The 10162-nt window shown below is 41.9% G+C and overlaps 1 long non-coding RNA gene across 1 annotated transcript; it reads right to left on the bottom strand.

Moving 5' to 3' along the window:
- Positions 1 to 5984: 5984 nt before the first annotated feature.
- LOC110139306 (uncharacterized) lies at positions 5985 to 10149 on the bottom strand. Its single transcript, XR_002314458.2, has 2 exons — positions 9948 to 10149; positions 5985 to 6253 (listed from the first exon to the last, which is right to left on the bottom strand). It is a non-coding gene; the product is annotated as an uncharacterized lncRNA (long non-coding RNA).
- Between the last annotated feature and the right edge of the window lie 13 nt (positions 10150 to 10162).

The following is a 10162-nucleotide window of genomic DNA, read 5'->3' as shown; positions in this document are numbered from 1 at the left end:
TGACAGCTGAAAGGATAAACTGATTCTCTGATCTCCTGTCCAGGAATCAATTATACAGTCTGAAGAGGACATAGTTATTCTTCTTTGTCTTTGTTGGAAGGAGGACTTTTGGGGTCAACTTTTCTAGTACCTCTGTTTACCTGAGGCAGGAGGGTCAGTTTTCAAAACACTTCAGGGAAGCATTTCAAAACATGTAAGAAAAAGAAATTAGGAAAAGTCAATAAAAGAGAGAGTGCATAATAAGTAAAGAAGCTAAGTCGCTTCAGTAGTGTCCGGCTCTTTGCCACCCATTGGACTGTAGTCCCCCAGCCTTTGTCCATGGAATTCTCCAGGCAAGAATACTGGAGTGGGTTGCCATGCCCTCCTCCAGGGGATCTTCCTAACTCAGAGACTGAACCCATGTCTTTTATGTCTCATGCACTGGCAGGCAGGCAGGTTCTTTACTATTAGCGCCCAAGAAAAACAGAAACAAAAACCAAGAGAAATCCCTCGAGCAGAGAGAATGGGGGAGAACAATGCTGGGATGTTAAGATTAGTTCAAAATTGTCATTTATTTACATTCTGCACCAGGCTATATCCCCTACTCTCCCTCCTCTAACTTTAAGCTTTAGTAGATGTTGACCACATAAAGTAAGCTTCTTTTTTTTTTTCCCCCCTGTTTTGGCCACACTTTACGACTTGCAGGATCTCAGTTTCCCACCAGAGATAGAACCCGGGCCATAGCAGTGAAAGTCCAGAATCCTAAAATCTAGGCAACTAGGGAACTCTAAAATAAGCTCTTCATACCAATGTTTTGGATGAGAAAGAAGAGGCAAAATATCTACACATTAGGTGAAACGGGGAAGAGAGAAGATCGGAGGCATAGAAGAAAAAAAAAGATTTAAATTTTAACAGAAACACTTTCAGGAAGTCATGGTTAGAAGTATGATAGCCCCAAAACACTCAAGTGCTATTAGAAACACTAGTACAATACTGCTTTTTTAAAAATAGATAATCAACAAGGACCTGCTGTATAGCATGGGGAATTCTGCTCAATGTTATGGGGCAGCCTGAGTGGGAGGAGAGTTTGGGGGAGAATGGATACACACATATGTATGGCTGTGTCCCTTCGCTGTTCACTTGAAACTATCACAGCATTATTTGTTAATTGGCTATATCCCAGTACAAAAAGGTTTTCTTTCTTTCTTTCTTTTTTTTTTTTTTAAGAAGTATTAAGTACTTAAGTATCCCAGCAAGAGGATATGTACAAAGCTATTATCCAGAAGCTAGAGAAAGACAAAGAAGAATTTGTCATGAGACAGGAACGGGACCGAGATCAGCTAGTTCAGAGGCTTAATTGTGAAAGAGAAGCTGCTATTGAGACTGCCAGAAAAGAAATGCACTTGGAAAGAGAAGCTGTTGAGAAAGACTTGTTAGAGAAAGTTAAACATCTTGAGAGTCAATTAGCAAAAAGTCATGCCATGGAATCTGCCAGAGAAGATTCTTCAAGCCTAGTTGCTGAACTTCAAGAAAAGCTCCAGGAAGAAAAAGCTAAGTTTCTAGAACAACTTGAAGAGCAGGAGAAAAGGAAGAATGAGGAGATGCAGAATGTTAGAACATCTTTGATCGCTGAGCAGATTGCTGAGCAGCAGACCAATTTTAACACCGTTTTAACAAGAGAGAAAATGAGGAAAGAAAACATAATCAATGATCTCAGTGATAAGCTCAAGAGCACAATGCAGCAGCAGGAGCGGGACAAAGATCTGATCGAGTCCCTGTCTGAGGACCGTGCGCGTCTGCTGGAAGAGAAGAAGCGACTGGAAGAGGAGGTTAGCCGGCTGCGGGGCGGTGCCTTTGTGCCCTCCCCGGGCATGGCCGCAGCCCCAGAGTTGTACGGGGCCTGTGCTCCTGAGCCCCCGGTGGAGGCCCTGGACACCCTTGGTGAGGGGAGGCCAGACTCAGCCATGGAGACTAGCACGATGTCTGTCCAAGAAAACGTCCACGTGCTCTCTGAAGAAAGACAGCGGATAATGCTGTTGGAACGAACACTACAGTTGAAAGAAGAAGAAAACAAGCGGTTAAATCAGAGACTGATGTCTCAGAGCATGTCTTCCGTATCCTCGAGGCATTCTGAGAAGATAGCCATTAGAGATTTCCAGGTGGGCGACCTGGTGCTCATCATCCTGGACGAGCGCCACGACAACTACGTGCTCTTCACCGTGAGCCCCACCCTCTACTTCCTGCACGCGGAGTCCCTGCCCGCCCTGGACCTCAGGCCGGGAGAGGGCGCTTCAGGTGCATCTCGAAGACCGTGGGTCCTTGGAAAAGTGATGGAAAAGGAGTACTGCCAGGCCAAAAAGGCACAAAACAGATTTAAAGTTCCTTTGGGGACAAAGTTTTACAGAGTGAAAGCTGTGTCCTGGAATAAGAAAGTGTAATTTGAGGAAGAAATTGAGACCTTCTGTGATGTTTCCTGGTTTGTCCAACAGTGCTCTTTCATCACTCCAAAAACAGCAGGCCATCTTTTTATATAAAAGTCAACAGGACAATGTACTTCATTGGTGTATATCATTTACTTTTTACCTGGCTACACTTTAGGAACAATAAATTCATCAAAACTCTGAGCTGAATTAAAAAAAAAAAAGAAGTATTAAGTACCTCATTGTGGTTTTGATTTGCATTTCTCTGATAATGAGTGATGTTGAGCATCTTTTCATGTGTTTTTTTTGCCATCCGTATGTCTTCCTTGGAGAAATGTCTGTTTAGTTCTTTGGCCCATTTTTTGATTGGGTCATTTATTTTTCTGGAATTGAGCTGGAGGAGTTGCTTGTATATTTTTGAGATTAATCCTTTGTCTGTTGCTTCGGAAGCTGTGGTACATATACACCATGGAATATTACTCAGCCATTAAAAAGAATTCATTTGAATCAGTTCTAATGAGATGGGTGAAACTGGAGCCCATTATACAGAGCGAAGTAAGCCAGAAAGATAAAGACTATTACAGTATACTAACACATATATATGGAATTTAGAAAGATGGTAATGATAACCCTATATGCAAAAAAAGAAAAAGAGACTCAGATGCATAGAACAGACTTGTGGACTCTGTGGGAGAAGGCGAGGGTGGGATGTTTCAAGAGAACAGCATCGAAACATGTATATCTAGGGTGAAACAGATCACCAGCCCAGGTTGGATGCATGAGACAAGTGCTCAGGCCTGGTGCACTGGCAAGACCCAGAGGGATGGGGTGGAGTGGGAGGTGGGAGGGGGGGGGGGGGACCAGGATGGGGAATACATGTAAATCCATGGCTAATTCATTTCAATGTATGACAAAAACCACTGCAATGTTGTAAAGTAATTAGCCTCCAACTAATAAAAATAAATGGAAAAAAAAGAAAAAAAAAAAAGAAGTATTAAGTACAGTATACAAAGCTAATGATTCAAACCACTTTATTTCTTATTAGTCAAAGGACTTGAGAACTTGAACGTGTTTTATGTAGATGGTATATTTGTCCTCAGCAGATGTGTGAACTCTAATGATTTTTCCAGGAAGCTCAGAAGATGAGCAAGTCTGACCCTATTCTGTATAGGATTACATATTCTACAGCAAGTGAGAAATTAAGGACCTTATTCTCTCCACTTTCCACTGACAGGTACACATTAGAATGGAATTTGGGGATGAAAGCAGGTACTTTTTTCTTGTAAGAGCTCATCTTTTGATTTATCTGTACTCCTAGCTTGAGACCTGATGCTAAGACTGAAGCTCCATTACTTAGGCCTCCTGATGAGAAGAGCTGACCCTGGTTCTGGGAAAGATTGAAAGCAGGAGGAGAAGGGGATGACAGAAGATGAGATGGTTGGATGGCATCACTGACTTGATGGACATGAGTTTGAGCAAGCTCCGGGAGTTGGTGAAGGACAGGGAAGCCTGGTGTGCTGTAGTCCATGGGGTCGCAAAGAGTCAGACATGACTGAGTGACTGAACAACAGCTTGAATCTAAAATATTAGTCATTCAGTTGTGTCCGACTCTTTGCAACCCCATGGACTGTAGCCCACCAGTCTCCTCTGTCCTTGGGATTCTCCAGGCAAGAATATTGGAATGGGTTGCCAGGCCCTCCTCCAGGGAATCTTCCTGACCCAGGGATTGAACCCATATCTCATGTCTCCTGCACTGGCAGATGGGTTCTTTACCACTAGCACCACCTGGGAAGCCCATAGAGAGAGTACAGCTGCTTATAACGACTATTTCCCAAAGTGTCATGTACCAGTATCTTCTAGGATATGAGCTGAGAGCTGAAAAGACTATCCACGTTCACCATGACTAGCAAGCTGAGGGAACAAGAAAGGTCCAGTTCCTAGTGAATCATCACTAAACCTGACGGTAATCCAGCTCCCAGTTCTTTTCTTATCCACCAAGAGACTCATCATTTCTGATCTTTTTCTTTAGCTAGAGGAAGTGAGAACAAGGAACTGAAAGTTGTTTTCCCAACTAAAATCTAACTGTACTATGGGGTAACTTGAATTGATTTACATTGTAAACAGTCACTATACTTGAGGACATGAGAAATAATCTTCATTTAAATAATTTATTAATACATACATATGGAATCTAAAAAACATGGTACAGAGGCACCAATATTCAGGGCAGGAATAGAAATGCAGATGTACAGGACGGACTTGTGAACATAGCAGGGGATGGGGAGAGTGGGACGAACTGAGAGAGTATAACTGACATAAATACACTACCATGTGTAAAATAGATAGATAGTGGGAAGCCGATGTATAGCACAGGGAGCTCAGCTCTGTGATGACCTGGAGGGGTGGGAGGAAGACTCGACAGGGAAGGGATATATGTATACATATAGCTGATTCACGCTGTCGTATCACAGAAGCCAGCACACACTGTACAGTTCAGTTCAGTTCAGTCACTCAGTCATGTCCGACTCTTTGCAACCCCATGAACCACAGCACACCAGGCCTCCCTGTCCATCACCAACTCCCGGAGTCCACCCAAACCCATGTCCATTGAGTCGGTGATGCCATCCAACTGTCTTGTCCTCTGTCATCCCCTTCTTCTCCTGCCCTCAATCTTTCCTAGCATCAGGGTCTTTTCAAATGAGTCAGTTCTTCATATCAAGTGGCCTTCAGCTTCAATATCAGTCCTTCCAATGAATACCCAGGACTGATCTCCTTTAGGATGGACTGGTTGGATCTCCTTGCAGTCCAAGGGACTCTCAAGAGAGTCTTCTCCAACACCACAGTTCAAAAGCATCAATTCTTCTGAGCTCAGCTTTCTTTATAGTCCAACTCTCACATCCGTACATGACCACTGGAAAAACCATAGCCTTGACTAGATGGACCTTTGTGGACAAAGTAATGTCTCTGTTTTTTAATATGCTGTCTTGTATAGCAATTAACCAATTAAAAATAAATTTTAAAAATGCCAAAAAAGAAATAATCTTCATTTAAATTAACCAGGTAGCACACATTATGTCCTATAACTAGTAACTCAATCATAAAAAGACAAAATTGTGTTTGAAAAATAAAGCTGAAGCCTAAGAATCTTCACAACCAAAATTACAAAGTTAACATAAAAACATTCTACTTCTAAATGACTTCTGTACTTTCTTATTTCAGTTACGCTTCTGAGAAGTTTTTAGATTCAGTTTTACTAAGAAGATTCTGCCAAACCTATATCTAACTCCATGAAATCAATTTCCTGGGAGGGGACCCAACTTAAGTAAGAAGAGATGATGTAATTAGGATAGAGCATTTCTGGAATATTCAAGTGCTGTTACTATGAGGTCATCTTGGGAGAAGAAGAACCCTGAGTCTGGATCTGGATTCAGCATCTCTCTCAGTCTGACCATGGATCACTCACCTAGGGCTTAACTCCAGAGAAGAAAATATATATGTTTGGACGAAAGTTGTGAGGGGATGAATATTGTAAAAGCTGTTTGTGTTAAAGTCTCTAGATGTTCACAAAAATTTCCCAATAACTGATACGGAAGGACCAAAGTATTTATTGTTGGACAATGTATGTAAAAATGGGACACAAGTCAGTGTTACCCTTTTTTTGACATATGAAGTGATATTTTCTGTACTTCTAGTTTGGACCAAAATGTAACAGGAGCTTCAATAGACACATATTTGTTCTTCAAATGGAATTCCACAGCTTCCAAGTGCAGCATCCTCATTTCCAAACTCACACTCTTTGGTCAGGAGTTTCTCCTCTCCCAGATCTTCTTTCTTTGAGGAACGTGAAAACCAGCCTGCAATAGCAAATTTAGGGCCTGGTTATGTTTATGACTCAGATGAAACAGAGCCCTCTAGAGGCATCAGAATGGAGGAAAAAGTGAACACACAGCATTCTTGGTAACTCAGATCGAGATCATTTCTGCATGATATAAAACACATCAGGAAAAGCATTTTAAATATATAGATTGTTGATCTCAGACCATGTCCAGGAAGTATCTGTAACAGAGACTTAAAAACTTCTGTGAACTCTAACTTTCAGTCTATACAGATGGTAGGAACCTGAAACTGGAGAAAGGAATTTTGAGCATTCGACTTTTCTCAGTACTAAATCAGAGGAACTGGTGAGAAGAAGATACAACTCCATTATTATCTACCCCATGAGGACCACTTAAGGACCGGATCCCAACTTCCCAAGGGTCTACAAGGATAACCCTAGCCTTTTCTGAAAGTCTTCAATGGCTAAAGCTGCTTCAGTTTCCACAGTTTTTCTTCTCCCAAGGAACCCCACCACCTTCACATTGCTGTGGTAAAGACAGTTTATTGGGCCCTCCAGCTCTGAAATTCTGTGGATCTGGGCAAATCACGAACAGCAACCTATGCTCAGAAGGGCCCTGGGCTTGGTTTAAAGCTCTACTGTCACCAACTTCAATGTCTTAATAATTTTTGAACATGGAAATCCACACTTTCATTTTGCATTGGAATCTGAAAATTATGAAATTAGTCCTACCATGGGTCTTAAAGAAAGATGAAAGGATTCTCACCTTTCATCCAAAACCGCCTCCACGAAAACAGGTATCACAGTAATCTTGACATTTTAGCAGCTATAGAGTATCAAAATATATCTTAATATCAACATTTTGCCATTTTAACTGTATTTCTCACTTTGTCACATCTTGGATTAACCACCTAAATATTTTGATAATCTATGAGATTGTTGTGATTAAGAAAATAAGATCACAGCATCAAAAAAAATACATGCCTGGTTGTAACTGCAGGAAGGTAGCCACTGTGAAATCTGATTTAATTCCAGACTTCCTAAAAATACACAGAAATAACTAAATATGGGCTCACTTAAATTTTGTCTTTCCAGGAAGGATTGGTTTTTAAGGGTTCAAACGCATCTTCCCAGGAAATAAGACTATAACTATAAGAGATCAGACTTCTCTTTTACTTGCTTCTCAGGGAATATTTTCTGGGATATAGAATTTTGGGGACCTTATTATCCAACATGCAGATCTCCTTATACAAAAACTATTAAACATTTCAAGATGGCAACAGGAAAGTGATAAACCAAGTTCAAGTTCATTCTTAATGTGGCAGCCTGTGCCACTGCAGAGATCACATTCCCATGAAGGTGGACACTGGGATGGTCATCTCATCCATAAAGAGATAATAGATCTCAGGAAGAATTTCGGGCATAGAAGCCTTTATTTTTCTCATTGAATTTTAGACCACTTCTCTTCTGTCCTTAAGCATGCAGGTGGAGTCTTGAGAGTCCCTTGGACTGCAAGGAGATCAAACCAGTCAATTCTAAAGGAAATCAACCCTGAATATTCACTGGAAGGACTGATGCTGAAACTGAAGCTCCTGTACTTTGGCCAACTGATGTGAAGAGCTGACTCATTGGAAAAGACCCTGATGCTGGGAAGATTGAAGGCAAAGAAAGGTGGAGCAGATGATGGGACTTCCCTGGTGACTCAGATGGTAAAGAATCTGCCTGCAATGTAGGAGACTTGGGTTCGATCCCTGAGTTGGGAAGATCCCCTGGAGAAGGGCATGGCAACCCACTCCAGTATTCTTGCCTGGGAGAATCCCATGGACAGAGAAGCCTGGTGGGCTACAGTCTATGTGGTTCAAAGAGTCAGACACGACTGAAGCAACTAAGCACTCACACATGCAGCAGAAGATGTGATGGTGAGATAGTATCACCGACTCAATGGACATGAGTTTGACAGAACTCCAGGAGACACTGGAAGACAGAGGAGCCTAGCAGGCTATAGTCCATGGGGTCACAAAGAGTTAGACATGACTTAGTGACTGAACAACAAATGTAGGTGGAGTGATCCCATCCCTAGGAATCAGCATAGTGTCATCCTGGATCTAACAGTGACTTCTTATGTAACCTTGAGAAAGTCACACACTATCTGCTTTGTTACTATATTTGTGGAGTAGTGTTTGACTATACAATCCTTATGATCCCTTCAAGAACAGATAATCCTAGAATCTACAATTAAAGACATTCTGGATAATTGGTGGATATATCAGCTTCAAAATCCTGTTAGCATTTTCCCCACAAAACATCAAAATGTTCACCAAATGCAATATCTTTCAGTAACATCTTTCAATAATATTTCTCAATTGTCTCTTGCTCTGAACATTTATGATGTTTTATCAAACCAGACATCTTGGTTTGGGAAATGCATTCACATTATCCATACATGTCCACACATCAGAAATTATTTTTTTAAAGATTTTTTTATGTGGGCCATTTTTAAAGCCTTTAATGAAATTGTTACAATATGACTTCTGTTTCATGGTTTGGCTTTTTGGCTTCAAGGCACATGGGATCTTACCTCCCCAATTAAGAATCGAAACCATACTCCCTGCATTGAAAAGCAAAGTCTTAAGCACTGGACCACCAGGGAAGTCCCAACATATTGGAAACTCTTAAAGCATCTATACAGACAGAGAACTCAATCTATTTCTTCCTCTCTGAGGTCATGAGACAGTAACTGAGGTGTCATAAAAAGATGAGTTTAAACCTGCTGGAGAAACAGTCATTCTTTTCCTCAGAGCATGGTCCTCAGGAAGACAGACCCTCCCTTCTAGAGAACTGAGGTTTCCATCTCCCAAAACTCTTTTCAGCATCTCTTCCACACAATACGTTCCTACCCTCATCCCCATTTTCAAGAGCAGAAGGCCCTGCCTTGTGTAGGACATGTCCAGAATCAACTTTGTTTTCATTCCTGGGCAACTCTGCCACAGAATCATCTAACAGGTAAGAAACAATCCAAGAAAAGACATGAAAAGAAAAATCCACGTGTGTAAAAACTAGATAAGGGGTCAGAACAGAACCCCAGGCATCCCAGAGAGAAGACAGTATTCACTGGGGATAACTGGTGGTGTCTTCAGAGCAGGGAGAGAGCTATAGGTCCAAAGTGGGACACAGGGATCTCGTATGTGGATGCCGCGGCCACAGGTGATGCTATGAATCACCCCAAACCATCGTTTATGCCTAGAAGAATACACGAGGGACTTCTCCACCTGACTCCATCTGTCTTTCCTCCCCAGGCTTAGGCTCCCATAGATAATATTTACATGAGGACAAGATTGATATAAAGATTCTGAGTCAGAAACTCACATCTTGAAACACCTTTATAGAGTGCTATCTATGACATCTCTGGGACTGCACTCAGTTCATCAGAGCCGTTAATCTCATGTCTTATGGGCATACTCAGAATTCCTGACCCAGTCCTAACCTGTGTCCCTGTACTTGATACTAAACTTACTGCTGTGATGTACAACATCATGCTTCCTTGGCATGCCTAGTTGAAGTTCACCGAGGCTGAGTCCAGAGAAACACAAGTATCATTTCCCAGAAAATGTAGTGAGGACAAGATGCAGATTCAGTATCCCACATCACAGTGTGGCCCTTCTCGCCCACTGCCCACAAGCTCTCCTCATCATCGTCTCCATTTTAGAGTATACCTTCACACTTTATTTTCTGTCTGCACTTTTGAATCGCCAGGAAAACGAAAAAAAGGAACATGCAGGGTCCCAAGGCACAGCCAAGGATGCCTGTCACAAAGAAGATCCCAGGGCCAGGGTGGGAGCTTGAGTGGTTCCCTAAAAAAAACATGTTCTCAAGGTGGGAAGGGACATGGGAGAATCCTGCCCCTCACTGGCACCTTCTGAGTGCTCAG

This window comes from Odocoileus virginianus, unplaced genomic scaffold (genome assembly GCF_023699985.2).
Source record: "Odocoileus virginianus isolate 20LAN1187 ecotype Illinois unplaced genomic scaffold, Ovbor_1.2 Unplaced_Contig_11, whole genome shotgun sequence".
Taxonomy (NCBI): domain Eukaryota; kingdom Metazoa; phylum Chordata; class Mammalia; order Artiodactyla; family Cervidae; genus Odocoileus; species Odocoileus virginianus.
This window is presented reverse-complemented; position numbering and strand designations above follow the sequence as displayed.